Below are 20160 nucleotides of genomic sequence, written 5' to 3'. Positions count from 1 at the left end.
TTTCAGGTTAAACACTTCTATTTTGAAGGTGATCTCCTCAGTGCAGCTCTGTGACGTTACCAGAAGTTACAATACAATTTTAGCAGTAACATCTCTGAATTATTAGTGAAAAACAGGAAACAAAAAAGTAAGAAAATTTTGTTAAACCCCTATAGAGTTCAGAAGCAGTGACAAGTACCAGCTTCTGCATTAAAAGAGAAAACAAATATAGGATTCTTTTTTTGTTGTTAACCATGACTACAGCAAGCATGGTCATGGTTAGAGACCTGGAACTAAGGAGTTCTAGAATAATCAATCAATCAATCAATAAATCAATAAATCAATAAATAAATGAAAGAGAAATATTACTCAGATGGAATCTGCCTAGATTTTAACAGCTGGGTGAATTCCCCACCCCTTTCAGTATTGCCTGTGGCATGGGAAAAGTTCTCATTTTCCCTGCCCTTCAGTCTGACAGGCACAAAAAGTGTTGCTTTTAAATGTCTGTTTGGACAATTTGCATGATGCAGATTGCAACAGCCTTTCTGAAACACTGTGAAGTACTTCAGAAATTGCTTTAGGAGTAGGCACAAGAGAAAAAAAAACACAAGTTAAGAAAAAAAAAGCAAAAGAGACAATGTGTTTCAAGCTCTTTGGACATTTTCTTTGCTCAAAAGTTTGTTCTTTCTTTACCAAAGACATTTCTGACTTGTTACATTGCACAAGTAGCCAACCAAATATGCATTTTACACAGTCTTGCAAAAAACTGTCTTCACCAAAAAATAGTAACACAAAGGGGCAAGAGGAAATCTTTTACCTTTTCCAGAGGTAAATACTTCCTAATTGAAAATATTTCTTGTGTTAAAAAAATATAAAGACTACCACTCTCATCTCCTGCTATGTCTTGATTACAGTAGGCAGCTGTTTAGGTCAGATTCAGCTAACATGGATTAACAAAATGGAAGGAAACCTATTTTCCTAAATGACTAGGGGATAATAACTTTTGTGGGCCATACTTCTAGCTAAGAAGAGATCCAGTCACTACAATGTTTCCTGCTATGATTTCTGAACAATTTCAAAGTGATGCTGATGCTGGGATGCAACAGAGGTGTCAGAAATGGGAACAGAGCCAGTTTGAAATCTGGTTTGTGTGCTGTTAGGCACCAAGAATATCCTTAGGCAAAGCAAGAAGTTGCCTAGGGCAACAGCATGAGGGAGTTTAATGGCAAAATGTGTAGAAGTGGCAGAGTGACTTCTGCAGGCAGCAGCCTCCCAGTAACTGAAGTGCTCTGCCTCAGCAGTCCTTGGCCATGGTCCCTGGCTTTGCACACCCAACCTTTTTCTTTTTTTCATCCCTAAAGCACTCCTGTTAGGGAGAAAATCCATTAAATACCAATTTATCCCAGCAAAGGGAGAGAGGACAGGAGTGATTCAAATGGATTACAGTACCCCTTCACTCCCTGCCTCCCTAAGACCAGAAATGCTATCATATCTCAGCAAAAGGTGAAACCTAGGGATACAGGATGTTACCACAGGGGCTGGACACTGAATTGATTGGCAAAAATGTTTATGTCCACTGCAAGTGTTGATGGAATGAATAGTGAAGGTATGATACTATCATCTTATCCTTATTTGAGAATTGGAAAGAAGCATCTGTGGGAGGAGAGAAAATGGGTTGAACACAGGGTAGGAATGGTGATTTTCAGAAACTAGAAGCATGAAGAAGTGGCATATGGCAGTAAAGACAATGTCCACCAGCGAACTAATATTGTAATCCCTCTTCACAGGCTGAAATCCAGGCAAAACTTTTTTTGCATATCTGTTAAAAAAAGAAAAGCCTCCTGTATTTTAAGGAAGAAGAGATATGTGAATTCTGGATAACTTCTATACGATTGAGCCTGTTTCACTCATGAAGCATTCCTCTTTTTTTTTTGTTTGTTTATTTGTTTTGAAACAGAACAATAATCTACCGTTTTTTATTAACCAACCATTGCTTATGGTGACTGGTTCCAAGCAGAAATTTCTGCTTTTAAAAACATTTAGATTTTATAATGGGATGTGTAACAAAAAACAAGGCATTAAAATGATAATTGAATAACCAGAATGCAATGTCAGTGATTTTCATCATTAACTGGTTTTGAATTCTATATTGCTTCCTGAAGAGAAGAATTAATAACCCTGGAGTGGATATACATATATTTGAAAATTGCCGTAGAGGGATCACCTTCAGAATGGTTAGTCAGAGGTTAATGTCTGCTACCAAGAAAGCATTTAGGCATTTACTGTGACAATAAGTTATCTAATTCCTGAGTGTCCTGAGCTGCTCGCTATTGTTACTGGGTTTGGCATTGAATAAACTGCTGGTCAGAGCAGTGGTCTGAGCCCAGGGCAGAGAAGACCTGTGAATTCATTGGGAAGTAAGCCACTTGGACAGTGAGCTGGCAATTCTTGCAAAAGCAGAAGGACTCTTGGAAAGAAAGCTGCAAACTATCAAATGCCCGCGTGTCCTGGAGTTCCCCAATTTCAATTTATTGTCTTTCATCTTCAGTGAGAGCAGTAGTTGAACACTATCCTCTTGCTCTCAGAGTAAATTATACTGAGGGAAGAGGCTCCTGGAAGTGCAAGCACAGGCAAGCCAAGCCAGGAGACAAACCTGAACTTCCTGCTTTCTGCACAAGTAAATTATTTGGGCTGTCACATAAAACTGGCCTTATTCACTCTTGACAGTGTTTAGGCAGTGAAGAGAGGCCTTCAAGCCGTAGATTCCCATTGAGATGGAAGTTCTTCCTCTGTAGCACTAAGCTGAGTGCATCAGGACCTATGTGGTTTCAAATACAACACAGTGCCTAGCCTAGCCAGCTAATCATTAAACAGCTTCAAGCTGTTTAAAGAAGGTGCCATTCTTCTGGAATCCAGTAAGAAGCCATTCATCTTTGCCAATGTGTTAAAACCAGGTTGCTGAAACACAATGTTGGACTGTGCTCAGAAGAACTGAAAGTTGTGGTATTGTGAAGAGCTTTTAGGCACCTGAGTCCTTCATTGGTTATTGCAAAAGGTATTATTTGGCATGACTAGAAATTTTTAGCTCTTAGGCCCTTTGTTAAAATAATTGGTTGAAAAACACTGACTATATTCACAACTCTCAAAAATAGATAAACACCTCCAAACATGCCCACATCTCCCACGAAGATATTTTTAAATCTCTCTACTACCAGGATATCATAACTCAAATGTTTAATTATTTAACCTCTTATGCAAATTACAATGACTTGTAGTTCCAAGGTATTACCAATAGATGGCAATAGTAACTTGTGGATACTTTTTTTTTTTTTTTCTTTTTTGACTAGCCCTACCTATTTTTTTCCCTAATTCAGCTTTTTGGCAACATTTTTATAATAGGTGCACATATGTCTCATTTCCAAGTAAATAAATGTCTAATTAAAGACTTTCTGATTTCAACAGAAAAAAAGGGTATGGAAATAAAAACCAAATCAAAATTTTGCAGTGATTTTAGATAGAGTAACCACCTTCTTGCCAGCAAAGTATGCATAAATATTTTTGAGCTACACCTGGTCTCACATACAGTTTAGACATGTTTGATCTCTAGACCAAGAATCTGCAAGAACTGTATAGTACACTTGGTACTATAAGTCAATATCAGAGAACAGCATTTGTTTTTAAGTAGTGATTTAGAATATTAAAATCAATGTTTGCATGGAGTCCATACCCCATTTTGAAGTGGAAAATTGTATATGAAAATGAATCTATAAAATATATGAAACCTACAGAAAAAAAAATCACAAAAAGTCTGTGTGTACATGTACAGTATAGCACCATTTTCTACCCAATGTCACTATAGAATGAGTTGTAGACCTATATAATGACTACTAGTGGGGTTTGGGTTTATATGACAATAATGTTGTTCTCCATTTTCCTTCTGTTTCTAAAGGAACAAGCATTCTTTTCCTGTGAGGGGGGTGGATTTCTGGTAACTAGAGGACATCTTTTCCATATAATTTGGCGTCTTTGTCTTCTCTCTTCTCTTAATGGTAAATATTTATTTCTCGCAATCATTAGTCTCTAAAACTTCAGAATCCATTACATCAGCACCTTGTGAGACCTCTGTGAATCTGAATTGTATGTCTATTGGACAATTACAATTTACTGTAAATCTTAATTTTTGCTCTGTAAAAAAAAAAACAGATAAGAAAAAAAAAGGCCTCACTTTTTTATAATGTTCTACAAGGTTGCTTATAAATATGATGTAAAACTGGAAAAGAATTTCTAGATAAATGTAATTTAAATTAACTTAATTACATTTTTAGTCTGCAAGTTCTGGGCAGAAATTGAGCTCTTTGGTTACCTATTTGGAGTACAAAGGGAAGCTTGGATGCTTGTGTTCATAAATCACTTCAGCATTTGTTTTACTCTTAAGTTCCAGGAGTTTTCATTTCCACCAATACTTTTATGTGTGACAGCTGCTCTATAATTAGGAAGTTGGAAAATTGTGGACAACTGAAGAAGAGCAGAATTTTAAGATTTTGTTGCCAGGTTTTTATATTTATTGTAGATTTGATATACAGAATACAAAAGTAGACAATAAAATCTAAGCCATTCAAAAGATGATGAAAATTAAACCTCAGCCTGAAGCTTGTTTTCCGTCATTTGTGGAGTTTGATAATAAACAAGCCATTTCTGTTAAGATAGAAGGGCAAATTTAAGGTGCTAATGAGACTCAGGGTGTAATACTATACAGTTGTCGTGGCAGTCCTCTCTGTAATGACAAGATTTCTATATGGAAAACAGGGAAAGCAGCCCACCTTCTTTCGCATTAGGAGTGTTTTTTCTGTGCCAGTTTGAAGAGCATAAAATACTTCAAAGTAAAATAGTTATCAGCTTGGCAGTTACTTGTGTTTTTTATTTTTGGTTGGATAATGATAGGGTGATTTTGTATTAGTGCTAATTAGCATATCAATAGTATGATATTTTCAAACATAAGTATTTTAAACCCCGGGAATAAGCATCTGAAAGTCATACCATTTAAAGATAATGACTTTTTATTACATTTCTAATTCTTTGCTTTCTGAACAATGAGAGTTATATAATTATTTTACAATTAAGTTACAGCCTTTCAGATTGAAATCTAACCACTTTCTTGTCATCAAAATCTTTATACTGATGATTCTCCAGTTTCTACTACAGTTGTTGACAATCACATCTTCCTGGAGGAGTGCAGCTTGTATTTTCTGTGCTTTGGTGAGATTCAGCAAGTGTATTTTGTCAGGACTGAGTCTTAGGATACAAATGCAATAAATTCCAGTATTCTCACAAATGTTGGTCTTACTTGGGAGAAGGAAGGGAAACTCATTCAACCACCTCCGTACCCCATATGACTTCCTCTAGGAGAGAAGCACTAAGTCAGTTCTGCTGCAGAAAAACTTTGCTGCATTTTACTCTCTTCTCTCCATCACTTATTTCTGCTCAGTGTAGTTCCTCCTCCTGAAAAGGTGGGCAGACCTTGGAACTTCATTCCCCAGACATCAGGAAATGGTATGCTGTAGCATATCAGAAGCAGCAGGAAGACAGAAATGGAAGGTAAAATTAAATGAGGGGGAGGATCCGCTTTGCAGATTTAATGTGAAAGTAGAGGGCTGGGACAGAACTGATGCAGCATTTGACAGGATATGATTGGTGAGGCACTGGAATGGGTTGCCCAGGGAAGTTCCGAATGCTCCATCCCTGGCAGTGTTCAAGGCCAGGTTGGACGAGGCCTTGGGTGATATGATTTAGTGTTAGGTGTCCCTGCCCACGGCAGGGGTGTTGGAACTAGATGATCTTAAGGTCCTTTCCAACCCTAACGATTCTATGATTCTATGATTTGAAATTTGGGTGGGTAGAAGAAATCTCTGCATAAGAAATGAACATTTGTGTGACTAAGACCTAGACAGAGCCAGAGTTATCATAATTAAATAAGTTTGGAAAACAGCAACATCACTTTTCAGACCAGCATATTGTGTATTACTGGGGCACATACAAAATATATCTAGAATATAATACTTGCAGGAAAAAAAAAAAAGCAAACAACAAAACAGCAACCAGCTAAACCCGTTGTTCATGATTCTTTGCTTTTGAGGGTAAAAAATAACAAATTTATGCACACTTTTTATTGACCACAGCATTTCTGGAAATAGTTATTTTAATAAAAGAGCAGTTTGATTCTACTTATGAGAGCTCTTTACCATGATAATCTGGCATGCAGTACAGGAATCAGTAATTACATAATGAAATAGATGCTACTTCTATAAAATAGTGAGGAAACTGGTTATTTATTTCTTCTTGCTCATTTTTAGCTGTTGTTATCAAATATGTGATCTAACATTTCAGTAAAGAGAAGATGAAATTAATGTAAACCTATAGTACCAATCCTTCTGAACCACTCTGATGCCAGATTAATTTAGTTTACCATGCAGAAGTTCTGTTTGTGGAATGCATTACTCCACAAACGTGATAAAAAGACTGATGGCCTGTAAAATCCCTTTACTGAAAGGAGGTGCTAGGAAAAAAGGTGCAGTAATAAATATTAATAAATAAATAAATGCATTATTTAAAACTTTATTAACTTGAAGCTTTCCATCAACTAGTAATTCCCCTAAAGGATGGTAAAAAAATTATTCAAATGATGTTTCTGCTATGAGAAAATAAGTTTTATTTAGACCAAACAATTCTTCTTAAAAGCTTTTTAATCTGAAAATTAATATATTTGGTTTGTTTTGGGTTTTGGTTTTTTGTTTGTTTTTTTTTTTTTAATAAGAAAGAGATAATCTTGCAGATAATATAACTTGGCTCCTTTGATCTACTTGCCCAAGCATATTTATAAGCTAGATCTCACACTGTTAGCAACTGATCATAATAATTAAGGAATTACAATTTACCAGTCAGCAATGAAATAAGAAGTGAATGATGCTTTGACATGCATAAAGGGTGACATGTCACAGGAAGAGCTGCACAGAGGAATTAGAACTACAGGGAGAATAATATACATATAAAAATATATTGTCTCATTACCTTGTATATGTTCACTTGGGTTCATCTTGATTTGTCTATGTATGCCCATACACTTTTCCCCATTCATCTTGCAAAAATAAGAGTAAGGAAATTAATCATACCACTATCAAAGCAAAGAGCTACTCTCATGCTTAACTCTGTAATGTGCCTGTGTGCTGAGCCCATTTGCTATTTTACAAGAGGGCAGCAATCTTGTATATCTTACTGGACTTCTTGTGGTGCCATCATCAATAACTTTAAGCCTGTGTAGAATATGTCAACGAATAAGACATATTTATACAAGCAGAAGACAAATGATCCACTGATATCCTGTTTTCTATGGAGTGATAAAGTACATGGGCCCCCTAAAGGGTCAAAGAAGAATGATTAAATAATGTATACTGCAAATGTGTTGTTATGCAGAAAAACATTAAAAGAGTATTACAGCTGTTTCAGGAAATTCACAGTTCAGGGTGAAATGTACCATATGTCCATCAATAACTAGGCACAACAGGGTGCGTTAAAAAAAAGCTAGTTAGGTGGTTCCCCATTGTGCCAAGTCTTTTGAGGACATATGGTACCTTTCACCTTTGACTAACCTTTCCTTTCAGTCATTGTTTTCTGTAGCTACCTTAAATGTTCTTTGAATATCATTTTTCTTTCTAGTTATATACGTATGTGTGAATGAACATGTTTATGAAAAAGAGAGGGAGGCACAATTTTCTCTTAAAAACCTGCTATTCTTAGAGATTGAAAGATTCTGTGCCAAATTTGGAAATCCTTATTGCTATATAGGCTGGGAACATATGATTTTTTTACAATGTATGCAAGATATTAAATGGAAAAAATAAGTTTCAACCTGAAGCCAGAAAATGAAAATAAGCCAATAAATTCCTGATTCATGATTGAAAGATGAGATAACTCCAATGATAATAACTGTAACAGTAATACTAACAGTAACATCAACAGCAATAGCAGTAACAATCACATTACTGGAAAAAGGGAAATATAACCCCCATTTTCAAGAAGGGGAAAATGGATGACCATGGGAATTACAGACCAGTCAGTCTCACCTCTGTGCCTGGCAAAATCTTGGAGCAGATTCTCCTGGATGGCATGCTAAGGCACATGAAAGACAACAAGGTGCTTGGTGACAGCCAGTATGGCTTCACTAAGGGGGAATCCTGCCTGACCAATTTGGTGGCCTTCTATGATGGGGCTACAGAACTGATGGACAGGGGTAGAGCAGTTGATGTCATGTACCTGAACTTGTGCAAAGCATTCGACACTGTCGAATTAAGTTAAAACTTAAACAGGGGAAGTTTAGATTGAATATAAGAAGGAAGTTCTTTCCTGTTAGGGTGGTGAGGCACTGGAATAGGTTGCCCAGGGAGGTTGTGAATGCTCCATCCCTGTCAGTGTTCAAGGCCAGGCTGGACGAGGCCTTGGGTGATATGATTTAGCGTAAGGTGTCCCTGCCCACGGCAGGGATGTTGAACTAGATGATCTTAAGGTCCTTTCCAACCCTAACGATTCTATGATTCTATAAACTGGTAGACATAAACCATGAGTATTTTTACTAATGGGCTGTAATTAATTACTTAAATAAATTTATAGAGAAAGAGATAATTCCCTCTTTAGAAAGTACCTATCAGAGATATTTTTTTATCTCCTTATTTGAAGAATTCTTGATGCTTAAAGTCCTACTGAGGGAATCCACTTCTCTATTTTGTGTTGTTATTTTTCCAGAAATTGATAAGCTGAGTATGTGCCAGATGTCTTTTGATATATAAGCAAATAAGTTCCCTGTGGAAGGTGCCAAGATTCTCTTCTGTCTTAATATTGCTCTTCTCAATAGATCAGGTACCTCTTGGAATAGGATGCTTAGCTGCACCATGGCTGAATTAAAGTTGGCAAACACTTTTAAGAAATGAGCCACTAATAAGTCATATCTAAGATACAGTAAATAAAATCTCCCCTGCATATAAGTGATTAAATCATTCACTGAAAACTGTATTAATGAGCTAAAACAAAATAATAATAAAAGAGCACTCTGTCAACAAACATATACAGTGATATATGGTAGCTCAAGAAATATTCATATCCCTCAGGGAAGCTTATCTCAGACTTTGAAAAGTCAAGCATCCTGGCCAAAGAACTGAACACAAACACAATTGCTCTGTTTTATCCAAAGACCTATCTTTCCCAAATATATGTACTCTGCCTCTCTTCACTAATCTGTTTGACAGATCCTATACACCAGGCAATTCTGTCTTAAAGGGTTTTGGAAATTATGATCTTTCAAAGCCCCCTCGGTAATGCCATGAAAGGAGTTTTAGCTAATTCTGTAAGAGGTGAGGACAAGGGCCAAATATGGGAAAGATGTAAAAAATATATTGCCGACAATGAGATCCAAACTCATAAAGAAATGTGAAGTCCTGAAGTCCACATCTCACTTCAGAAACAAGGTAGGAACAGGCTTTACTGTTTATCCTTATGCCTTCTTATAATCAAAGCTCATTTCTGGGGTTTTGAAAAAAGAAGGAAGATATTAAAATGGATTTTCTATACCCACATAGGTCTGTCCTCTCCTGTGGCGTATCACAACATGGACTCAAGTTGATCAGGAGACTCAAATTCAACCTTATTACAATCAAGTCCTTTTTATCCTCCTGTTCGGTACTTTCCCAACCTGCACAAACATGCCACGTTCAATCTCATTGGCCCCTGGAAAACTTTCCCGGGTAAATAGTCCAATCACAATGCTGAACACACATTGTGCAGACAGCGACAGTTTCACCCCCCTCAGACCCTCTTGCAAACTCCCACATCATCTGGCTCCAAGGAGACCCCTGCCACAACAACATCCGGGCCCATCTCCCCAAGGCTTGTTTTTCAACCTTCCCTGTCCTTCAACGCTCCAACTCATCACCCCAGGGCTTGTTAAGCCTTAAGGCCTCAGAACTCATTCCCAAACTCTTTTTCATGTAAATCTTAACACCTTCACTCTCCACACTCTCCTGTCCTCATTAGCAGATGAAGGATTTTCACTGAGATTTTTAAAAAGCCCCTTTAAGCTGCCTATCTTTTAATGATTGATACTACATTTTGTTACCAAGTGTATTGAGCTTAAATGAAAGTTCACTTCCTTTATTTAGAACATTTTTTTCTCTAGTCCTTTTTCCTATCCTCTTCCTTTCCTCTTCCTTTCCTCTTCCTTTCCTTTCTTTTCCTTTCCTTGTCTTGCCTTGCCTTGCCCTGACCTGCCTGTCATCCTGTTGCTTTTTAATTTCTTTGCCTTGCCTTGTTTTTTCCTTTGCCTTTCTTTTTTTTTTTTTTTTTTTCTCTTTCGTTTTCTGCCCTTACTGTGCCCTTGCTGTACCCTTGCCTTCTCAAACCTTTCTCACACCATGGCAGAAAATATTTTTCCTTATCCAACGATTTCATCCAGGCTTTATTTTTGACAAAACAGCTCACTGGCCAACATCTAATTTTTCCAATATATAATTCACTGGGACAGCAACAGAAACATTGTTTCTGTTAATTAAGAACCTGAGGGTGCACAGGTCCATGGGACCTGAGGAAATCCATCTGTGGGTCCTGAAGGAGCTGGCAAATTAAGTTGCTAAGCCACTGTCTATCATATTTGAAAAATCATGGCAGTCAGGTGAAAGTCCCAACAGATGGAAAACGGGAAATATAATCCCCATTTTCAAGAAGGGGAGAATGGATGACTCAGGGAACTACAGACCAGTCAGTCTTACCTCTGTGCCTGGCAAAATCTTGGAACAGATTCTCCTGGAAGGCATGCTGAAGGCTCATGAAAAGGCACATGAAAAACATATGAAAAAGGCACATGAAAAGGCTCATGAAAAACAACAAGGTGCTTGGTGACAGCCCGCATGGCTTCACTAAGGGGAAATCCTGCCTGACCAATTTGGTGGCATTCTAGGATGGGGCTACAGAACAAAGAGTTGTGGTCAATGGCTCAATGTCCGGCTGGAGACCAGTAACGGGTGGTGTCCCTCAGGGATCGGTCTTGGGGCCAGCCTTGTTCATCATCTTTGTCGGTAACATGGACAGTGGGATTGAGTGTGCCCTCAGCAAGTTTGCCGATGACACCAAGCTGTGTGGTTTGGTTGATACGCTGGAGGGAAGGAATGCCATCCAGAGGGACCTCGACACACTCGTGAGGTGGGCTGATGCCAACCTAATGAAGGTTAGCCAAGTGCAAGGTCCTACACCGGAGTCAGAGCAATCCCAGGCACAGCTACAGGTTGGGCAGAGAAGAGATTCAAAGCAGCCCTGCGGAGAAAGACTTGGGGGTGTTGGTTGATGTGAAAATGAACATGAGCTGGCAGTGTGTGCTTGCAGCCCAGAAAGCCAACCGTATCCTGGGCTGCATCAAAATGGAACGTGACCAGCAGGTCGAAGGAGGTGATCCTGCCCCTCTGCTCTCATGAGACCTCACTTAGAGTATTGTGTGCAGTTCTGGTGTCCTCAACATAAAAAGGACATGGAACTGTTGGAACAAGTCCAGAGGAGGGCCACGAGGATGATCAGGGGACTGGAGCACCTCCCATATGAAGATAGGCTGAGAAAGTTGGGTCTGTTCAGCCTGGAGAAGAGAAGGCTGGGTGGAGACATCATAGCGGCCTTTCAGCATCTGAAGGGGGCCTATAAGTGTTTTGGAGAAGGACACTTGCTTAGGGACTGTAGTGATAAGACAAGGGGTAACGGGTTCAAACTTAAACAGGGGAAGTTTAGATTGGATATAAGGAGGAAGTTCTTTACTGTGAGGGTGGTGAGGCACAGGAATGGGTTGCCCAGGAAGCTGTGAATGCTTCATCCCTGGTGGTGTTCAAGGCCAGGTTGGACAGACCCTTGGGCAACATGGTTTAGTGTGAGGTGTCCCTGCCCATGTCAGGGGGTTTGGAACTAGATGATCTTAAGGTTCTTTCCAACCCTAACTATTCTATGATTCTGTGATTCTGTGATTGTCCATTTAAGCTTCTCTGTCGTGATAGGAGATCCAAACTCAAACTTGTGATTTTTATTGGAGAAATTTGGGACCAAGATCTAGGTTTCCCACCACCCAAGTGTTCCAAGTACCTTAATATTCTCAGGAGTGGACAAAGACATGATACATCAAGTGCCATCTTGGATCTGATAAATCATTTCCCAGTAATGTTCCAGTGGAATTTTGGTTTTCAATAAAGCATCTATTTGGTAAGAAGAAAAAAAAAAAGAAAAAAAAAAAGAATTCTAAACAACTGGGTTAGTTCAGTTGTTTCAGATTTACATCATTATAAATAAGAGCAGACTTTGTCCCACCAACATCTTGATGGGGATTGGACTTTTGGGAGTTGGACTAGATGGCCACCAGTGTTTCATTCCAACCCTAACTATTTTGTGATTCTGTGACCTTCAAGGGGTTAAAATAAAAAAAGGAAAAATACCTGCAAAAATAACATCAACAAATTCAATAAAAAAATACTTCTGAGTTCTTATTTAAATTGTGCATCAAATATATTGGTTTCCTTTCCTAACTCCAGGGAACCTGGTAATTTTGTTTGGTTCTGTATTTTCAATTCTCTGTTTAAAAGACTAGAATTCTTGAAAGTCTCTTAAGTTTCATTAAACACAGAGAAAATATTTCTTTTTCCTTTTCTTTTTCTTTTCTTTTTTTTTTCTTTTTTCATATTTCTATCAACTGTCTTTAGCAAGAAAAAAAAAAATCAGTTCAAGTGCCTTATTTACCATGTGCATATATGCATGTGTTAGTATACTCAGATAAAAAAGTCATTTAATATAGGAGCATAAAGAATTGACCACCCAGAGACAGAATATTTGTCAATTACTCCTACCAAATACAAGCACTTCCAAAAGTCAGATATGTGTATGTAAAGAAAGGTGGGAAATATCCTCATAATTTCTTATGCTGTGCCGTGGCATGATACAAAATTCCAGAATCTTTAACAGTTAAGACAACAGAATAAAATGATTCCCAGACACATCATGGTCACTGGGGAGAAAAGAATCTTAAATCAGACTGCAAAACAAATCTGAAAAGTAAATTATGTCCAGGGAATAACTAAATAAATACACAAATTAATACAAGCTGTCAATAAAATCGTTATTCCCTTTGTCTCCATAGTGATTTGCTTCTATTTATGAAATTATTTATTGTAAATAAAACAAGCCAAATAGAAAGCAGTCACTGAAATTTAAAGAGGCAGGTTGAATCTTCTTTCTAAAATACGTGGGTGGGTAGACTGGTTTAGATTAAACAATACATACATTTCAAAATTGTCAGACCTTAACATCTGCAATGTGCAGAGTGGATATGAGGTCAATTTACTTTGTATTTAAATATTTCTGGAAATCTAGTACTGTAAATCTAATTTAAAACTTTTACCCTGCTTATAATATTGACCTTATTTCTTTGCATAAATCTAGTAGAGAAAGTTCTTCACTCCCCTCCTACCACTTCTCCTCCCTACCCTCCCCCCAAACATTTGTGGAATAAAAGAATTTTAGAAGAAAAAAAAACAAAACCCAAATTAAAAAAAAAAAAATAAAAAAAAAAAAACAAACCAAAACCCAAACACCAAGGGACAAAAGCAACAAAGTATGAACAAGTGAAGCCCTAAGGACATTCCAACTTCCACTAGTCCTTTAGGTGAAGATTTTCAAAAGACACCAGGACTGTTGACACAGAAATTGTATTAAAAGTCATTGAGGTTTGAGTACCTTTAGGCTTCTTTAAAAATGCCTCTTGATTTTTGCTTTAGTATCAAGATACAAGGAGAAGCAAAGAAAATGACATTTCAGTGTCTAGACCTTGTGTTTGAGCAGAGTGCTACCCCTCTCCTCTGAGTGCAAATTCCCGGCATCAATCCTTCAGCTTCTATGCTTCATTGTAGTTAAAGTACTAGTTCTTTCCTTCTTTTTAATGAAAATCAAAACTGAACTGTATAAATTACCGCAGCCTGCAGGAAGAAAAGCTCTTATAATCCCATGTAATACATTGGCTTGCAAGAGTGATTCCTATAGTTGCTGTGTTTCTAGCTCTCTTGTGTACGTATTTTTGTCATTACTTGTCACAAGATATCGATATTTTTCCATCCTCAATTTGTATTAATCCCCTCTATTTCCCTGTTTCCTTTTTGCTTTGTCTTAGTATCAGTACTCAGAGCAATAAGTAGCATCAATGAGAAGGGCATCCTTGTCACTAGTATACATGTCTGTTTAATCGTGCAAGTTCACACTAATTCCCTTGCCTCGGCTTTTATCTTCCTTTATTGAGTAAAAATTCCAGAGTCAACTCTGGCTGCTGAAAGTTGAATCCCACTGCCAGTGGCTTTGGCTGTGCTTTTTTTCACTCACAGGCAAGCCTCTGGAACTAAACCACAGCCTGACATGACAAAAGCAACATGTTTGAAAAAAACACCTGTTGATTTGAGGGAAACAGCAAGATTTGGGTGGTAGCTGCTCTGTTTATTTTTCTATATGTGGACTTGAGTGATTCTATCCAGTAAGGACAGAAGTAGAACAATAAAGAGCAAGGATTGGACAAGACACTGAATAATATCAATAAATTTCATCCAACAGCTTTGCTCTTTGCACACTTTTGTCTTTATTGAGTTCTGTCTTTTTAACTGGCAGTTAAGCCAGATTCAATTGCCCATCTGTTGAGCTAGTCTCACCATTGGAGGCTGAGACAACATGTTTCTAGCATCCGCAGGAAATATGGCAGAGTAGATTGTAAGAAAGTACTTGGGAATCAATGTACTGTCGTTTATGTAAATATTCCAGCAATGAATTACTGAACTTGGGGTGCTTCTGACCACCTGATCCAGGTATGCCCTCTAGACATATTGTAACTTCCCTATGAAGCCTGAGGATTCATCTGCCAGTCCTGATGCCTGAGATTATTAGGAGGGAAATCTGCATGTAAAAGCTGATGACAGTTGTTGTGCGCTGATACTTCATGTGAGATCTCTTCAGGTTCCTGACCACAGGCTGGTAGACTCATACCCCAGTGTTCTCTTAAGATAAACTGAACATTGCAAGTGAGACTGAATATACCTTACGTACTGTCAATATGTTTTCAGAGCTTTGATATATCAACACAGCTCCCTTGCACCAGTTTACTTGAGTAGCAATGTTATTTTCCAGTTTCTGTGCTGAACCAGGTTTCTGTCAAGGTTAATAACAGAAAACTACTCTTTATTTTACTGGAACAGGTTATGTTTGAGTCATAGAATGCATTTTGCAGAAAGGAAAAAGATCCTGATAATGACATAAAGACCTGAGTATAATGAATTTTCACAAGCAGAAAAGCATCAAATTCTGTATACTTTTATAAATTAAGGCTAGATAGCTGCATAGAAAACCAGAAGTTGTTTACTTGTATTGAAAAGAGAAATGCAGGAAAGAATCTGGCATTTTTTCCATGCATTGGTGTTTACTTACAAAGAATGTATGGAAAATTCTCTGCGATGAGAACAGCCAAATTAATTTCTTTATCCCTTTTCACACATCATGCAAAAGTTTTCCAATTTTTTTATCAGTCAGACATGCTGCAAAATATTTCCTGCTTGTGTTTGGTGGGGTTTTTTGGTTTGTTTTTTTTTCTATTTCTGTGAACTTTTTTTTTTTAACTTAGTGTAAACATTCTGCATGAAGGTCCATCAAACACCTTAGAACAGTGCAACTACTGCTTGAGATTTATCATTTGCCTGAATATCGGTTAATGATGCTTCCAGTTTCAGCCATGTGATTCTGGAAAGGAGCTTAGTTATTCCTTACCTTTACCTCAAACTGAAGACATTGGCTAATACTATTGAGTTCAACAGCATTTTTCTCATCTTCTAAGCACAGCTAACACGTATGTTTTAGTCAAACACCATTTATCAGGATCAGAACAGAATAAATTACAATGCCTGAAACTGTGGTGTGCATTACAGGATGTTAGACCAGATGACTTTTAGTCCCCCGTTGTCGCTAAAATCGATAAAGAATAACTCTCACAAAGTACTGAAAAAACACCTCCATTTTTTCATCAAGGCCTCTTTACCTAATGTGAAAAAATGCCCCCAAAGGTGCAAATAGTTTAAATAAAATTAGTATAATGTTGCATCATAGGTATTGAAACTGTATTTCTGAAAGTGTAAAACTAATTTATTGGGCATAAGAGGTAAGGTTTTGGTAACAGGGAGTAGCAGAGAAGAGGAGTTGGGGCTATAGGGGTGGCCTCTGTGGGAAGAAGTCAATGTCTGCCCTGTGCCAGACAGCCTATTCCAGCTGTCAACCCACCACAGGAGACAGCTGATCATATCTACCAAGCTGGTGGCACCTCCAGGAAAACGTATTTAAGAAAAGGTACAAAACAGTGCATAGAGAGAGGAGGAACAAAACCAGTGACAAATAATAGGGGAAATACCAAGGGCAGAGGAGAATGAGGTGCTCCATGGCAGAGTAGATATCTGCTGCAGCTTGGGAAGGACTTGTGCTGAAGCAGCTGAATATTCCTGAAAGAACTGTGGCCCATAGAGAGCCCACACTAGAGCAGTGGAAAAGTCTGAGGAAGAAGGAGCAACAGAGAGAAACTGCTATGTACTGACTGTAAAACACGCAAACACCAAACACAGATCCCTACCACCCTGCTCAGGAATCGTTGAGGAAAAGGCCTGGAAAGAGTGGATAGAAAGGTGTCGATTTAATGTTTATTTTTTTGCTCCTCACTACAAAATCAGCAATCAATTAAATTAATTTTCCCCAAGTTGAGTCTCTTTTACATGTAACAGTGAATTATAATCATTCTCCCTGTCTTTATCTCAACTTACAAGCTTTCTCATCTTCTATCTACCCCATGTCCTGTTGAAGAGAGGGAGTGTGTGAATGGCTGGGTGAATATCTTAGCTAAAGACTAAATGACCACACCTATGAGTGACACAAAATCTCCAAAAAAAAAAAGGCTTTCAGCTCTTGGGATATCAGAGGACTGAATCCATATCAGTAAACATTAATCTTCTCAGTATTTGGAGACAAGGTAATTGATTAACAGTCACTGAATGATATTAATGAGTTTGACAAGATTACTAGATGGATTTTCAGGGATCATTCTGGATGCTGACAAACACTTATAAAGTGTTACACTGTACAAGAGCTATATAGAGGAAGAGCCAAATGATAATAGAAATGGGATTGAGCTAAATAATACAAAGTGAAAGTTCACCTGAAAAAACAAGAACCTCAGAAAAGCCTCTGGATGTTACCAGTGGAAGCTCCAAAGTTCAGGCAACTGCACAATATAGCTGTAAGGGTGATCAGAGCTTCTAGTTTGTGAGAAAAATTTTAGTCTGTATGAGGTACAGTTCACAACAAAATCATGTGTGAATAGTCCCAACTTACCTTTGCATGACAGTAATGTTTTTAGACGTACATGACAAGAGGAAAATTGAGATTTTAGAAAACATCTACAAAAAAAAACATGCATAGGTGTGTGCTCACATGATGCCGGCTAGATGCTGTCCAGCCAGTCTAGAGAAGTGTTATTCCCAAGATAATAAGATCAGCAGAAACCATGAGCTTGACTAGTTTGGGCATTATGCTTATACATGCAATTAGGCTGGACCTTGCTTATGATATCAGGTCAGAGTATAGGCATAGAAAGATGAAACCTATTTATGCACAAAGATACAGACATAAAATCATGGGCATACACACAGACAGCCACACAGTTCTGTGTACCAACTCAGGCAGATAATTTATGAAAGCACTGAGTTATGAATTTCAAGCTTGATCCAGGTCAGTTTACCATCCTTATCCCTCAATACGTTGTACATAAAAACTCACAGCAATACTAGAGCTAAAAAGCATAGGTCTGATACTTCATGTTATAGTTCTTGCTAAAAATAATGTCCTAGCTATTATTGTATGTTTGATACTGAATGAATATATAGATAGCTGTAGGAGATAGCTGGGGACAAGATTACAATCATGGCATTTTATTTATTTTTCCCAGCAGGATTTCAGCTTGTTTTTCTTACACAGGGCTCAAGTAATGATTCTAGTTATTATGTTAAATGCAAGTTTTCTACTTTTCTTTTAAAATGTATTAACTTTCTTGAACATGTGTGTGCATACAAAGTGCATGAGTAAAAGGGAGGCTGGATTATAATCCTGAATCTACATGTGCTAGGACAGACTGTGCTAGCTGCTGGACCTGTTCTCCAGAACTATTAAAATCCTTCCCTGTATAGGTACCTGTATCTACTCAGCAGCTGCAGTATGGACAAACATAGAATGACCCAGCTCCTTCTTCTTGCACAAATGAAGAATTTCCATGACTTTGTGTATTTTTTTTAATATTGGAAAGCAATATTTTTCACCCTTGTTTTAAAAAAGTCTACCTTGTTTCAATCTGCTATAACCACAGTAACTGTTCATATGCTTCATATGCTGTCTCTGAATATATGTATGTGACGCAGAAAATATATGGACTCAATCAGAGATCAATATGATCAGACAAAAGCCATTTATTACAAAGCCTTAACTCTTTATATACGATTTCTTACATGCACTTACAGTGACTTGGTATCTCATGATTGGACACATGTCTTGAAGACCCCTAGTGACCAACATATAATTGGTTAAGCACAGGCATGAGAACTCGACCTCTAAAGTTTGCCAACAGCCCACAGTTCTCATTAACTCGGTGAATTCCAGCCTCTTCCCATCCTGCCTGCCCAGGGTTCCTCAGGCCTCCCATGGCCCTGCTGCATCCCTCAGGATTACCCAGTCTATGTACCAATTATCCATTCTCCTGTGAGAACACTGCCTCCACATGTATGCATACACTACAACAGTTAAATCTCAGTGATTATCAACATAGCTCCACTGAAGTGCCTAGGGAACTGCCAGCTTTTGTGTATCCTTGTTTATGGCAATACCTATGAAGGTACACTTTTCTGAATTGCTTTGATTCAGTAATCAGTTCAAGCTGGAAGCAGAATTTATATTTTCTGAAAACTTTATAATGTTTCTTCATTCTGACAGCACTGTATATTTTAGGTGAAAATTTTTCTCACTATATTTAAATCAGTATTATTTTAAACCCAGCCAAATGGGGTGGAGAGATGAAGACCTACCTTAAAATTCACTGGGATATTTTTCTCCACTTTATTTATCTGTTCTATCCAAAAATCTACACACACATGTAAGCATGTAATTTATAAGTCCCATTTAAATCTAGAAAAATAGAATTGACTTTTGATCATATTTTTTATCTTTGACCTTGCTCTCCTACACTCTGTCCAATAATCTCAGCTGAATCCTATTTAATAGGTTTCCAAGTTTGTTATAATTTGTCTCATGCCATCATCATTTCATTAAAATATATCCTCCAAAAGCAGACTGTTATTTCATTTTTCTGCTACTGTTCCTCCACCCTTACAAGTGGATGGCACAAGAAAGAAAAGAACTGAAAACTTCATTTTTGATATTTCATTCTTGGCCACTATCAATTTTAAGGTCAATGCAGCATTACAAATGGTAAACAATAATGTAAAAGAAGATAGGGAGCTGAAGGTATTTAATTATAATGAACTCTTAATTACATTCCCTGCATTTTTGCCAAAAAAAATCCATCTAATAATTGTCATTTGGAAATTTCAGTGGCACATTTAGGAAATGTTGAAAGATTTTTAAAAACTAGAGAATAAATTTTCTGTCACGTGTAACTAATGCAATTCAGCATAGATAAGCGCACATGTAAATATATATACACATATGAGTGTACCCATATGTATGTGGGGAGGGGGAGTTGCCCTTTATGTTAGGGATAGGCTGGAGAGTATGGAATTCTGTCTGGGGACAGGTGAGCAGTCCACAGAGAGTTTTGGGTCAGGGTTAAAGGGAATAAAGCTATGGGAGACATTACTGTGGGGATCAGTTACAGACCGCCTGATCAAGGAGAACCTGTGAATGAAGCACTCCATAGACAGATAGGAAAAGCCTCACGCTCACAGGCCCTTGTTCTCATGGGGGACTTCAACCACCCTGACAGCCGTTGGAAGGACAGGTTAGGAAAGCTAAGGCCCAGTTAGAATTAAACTTAGCTAGGGATGT

This window comes from Pezoporus wallicus, unplaced genomic scaffold (genome assembly GCF_028554395.1).
Source record: "Pezoporus wallicus isolate ANWC-B61680 ecotype Strahan unplaced genomic scaffold, APGP_CSIRO_Pwel_v1 contig_3486, whole genome shotgun sequence".
NCBI classification, from domain to species: Eukaryota; Metazoa; Chordata; class Aves; order Psittaciformes; family Psittacidae; genus Pezoporus; species Pezoporus wallicus.
Note: the sequence above shows the minus strand (reverse complement) of the source record.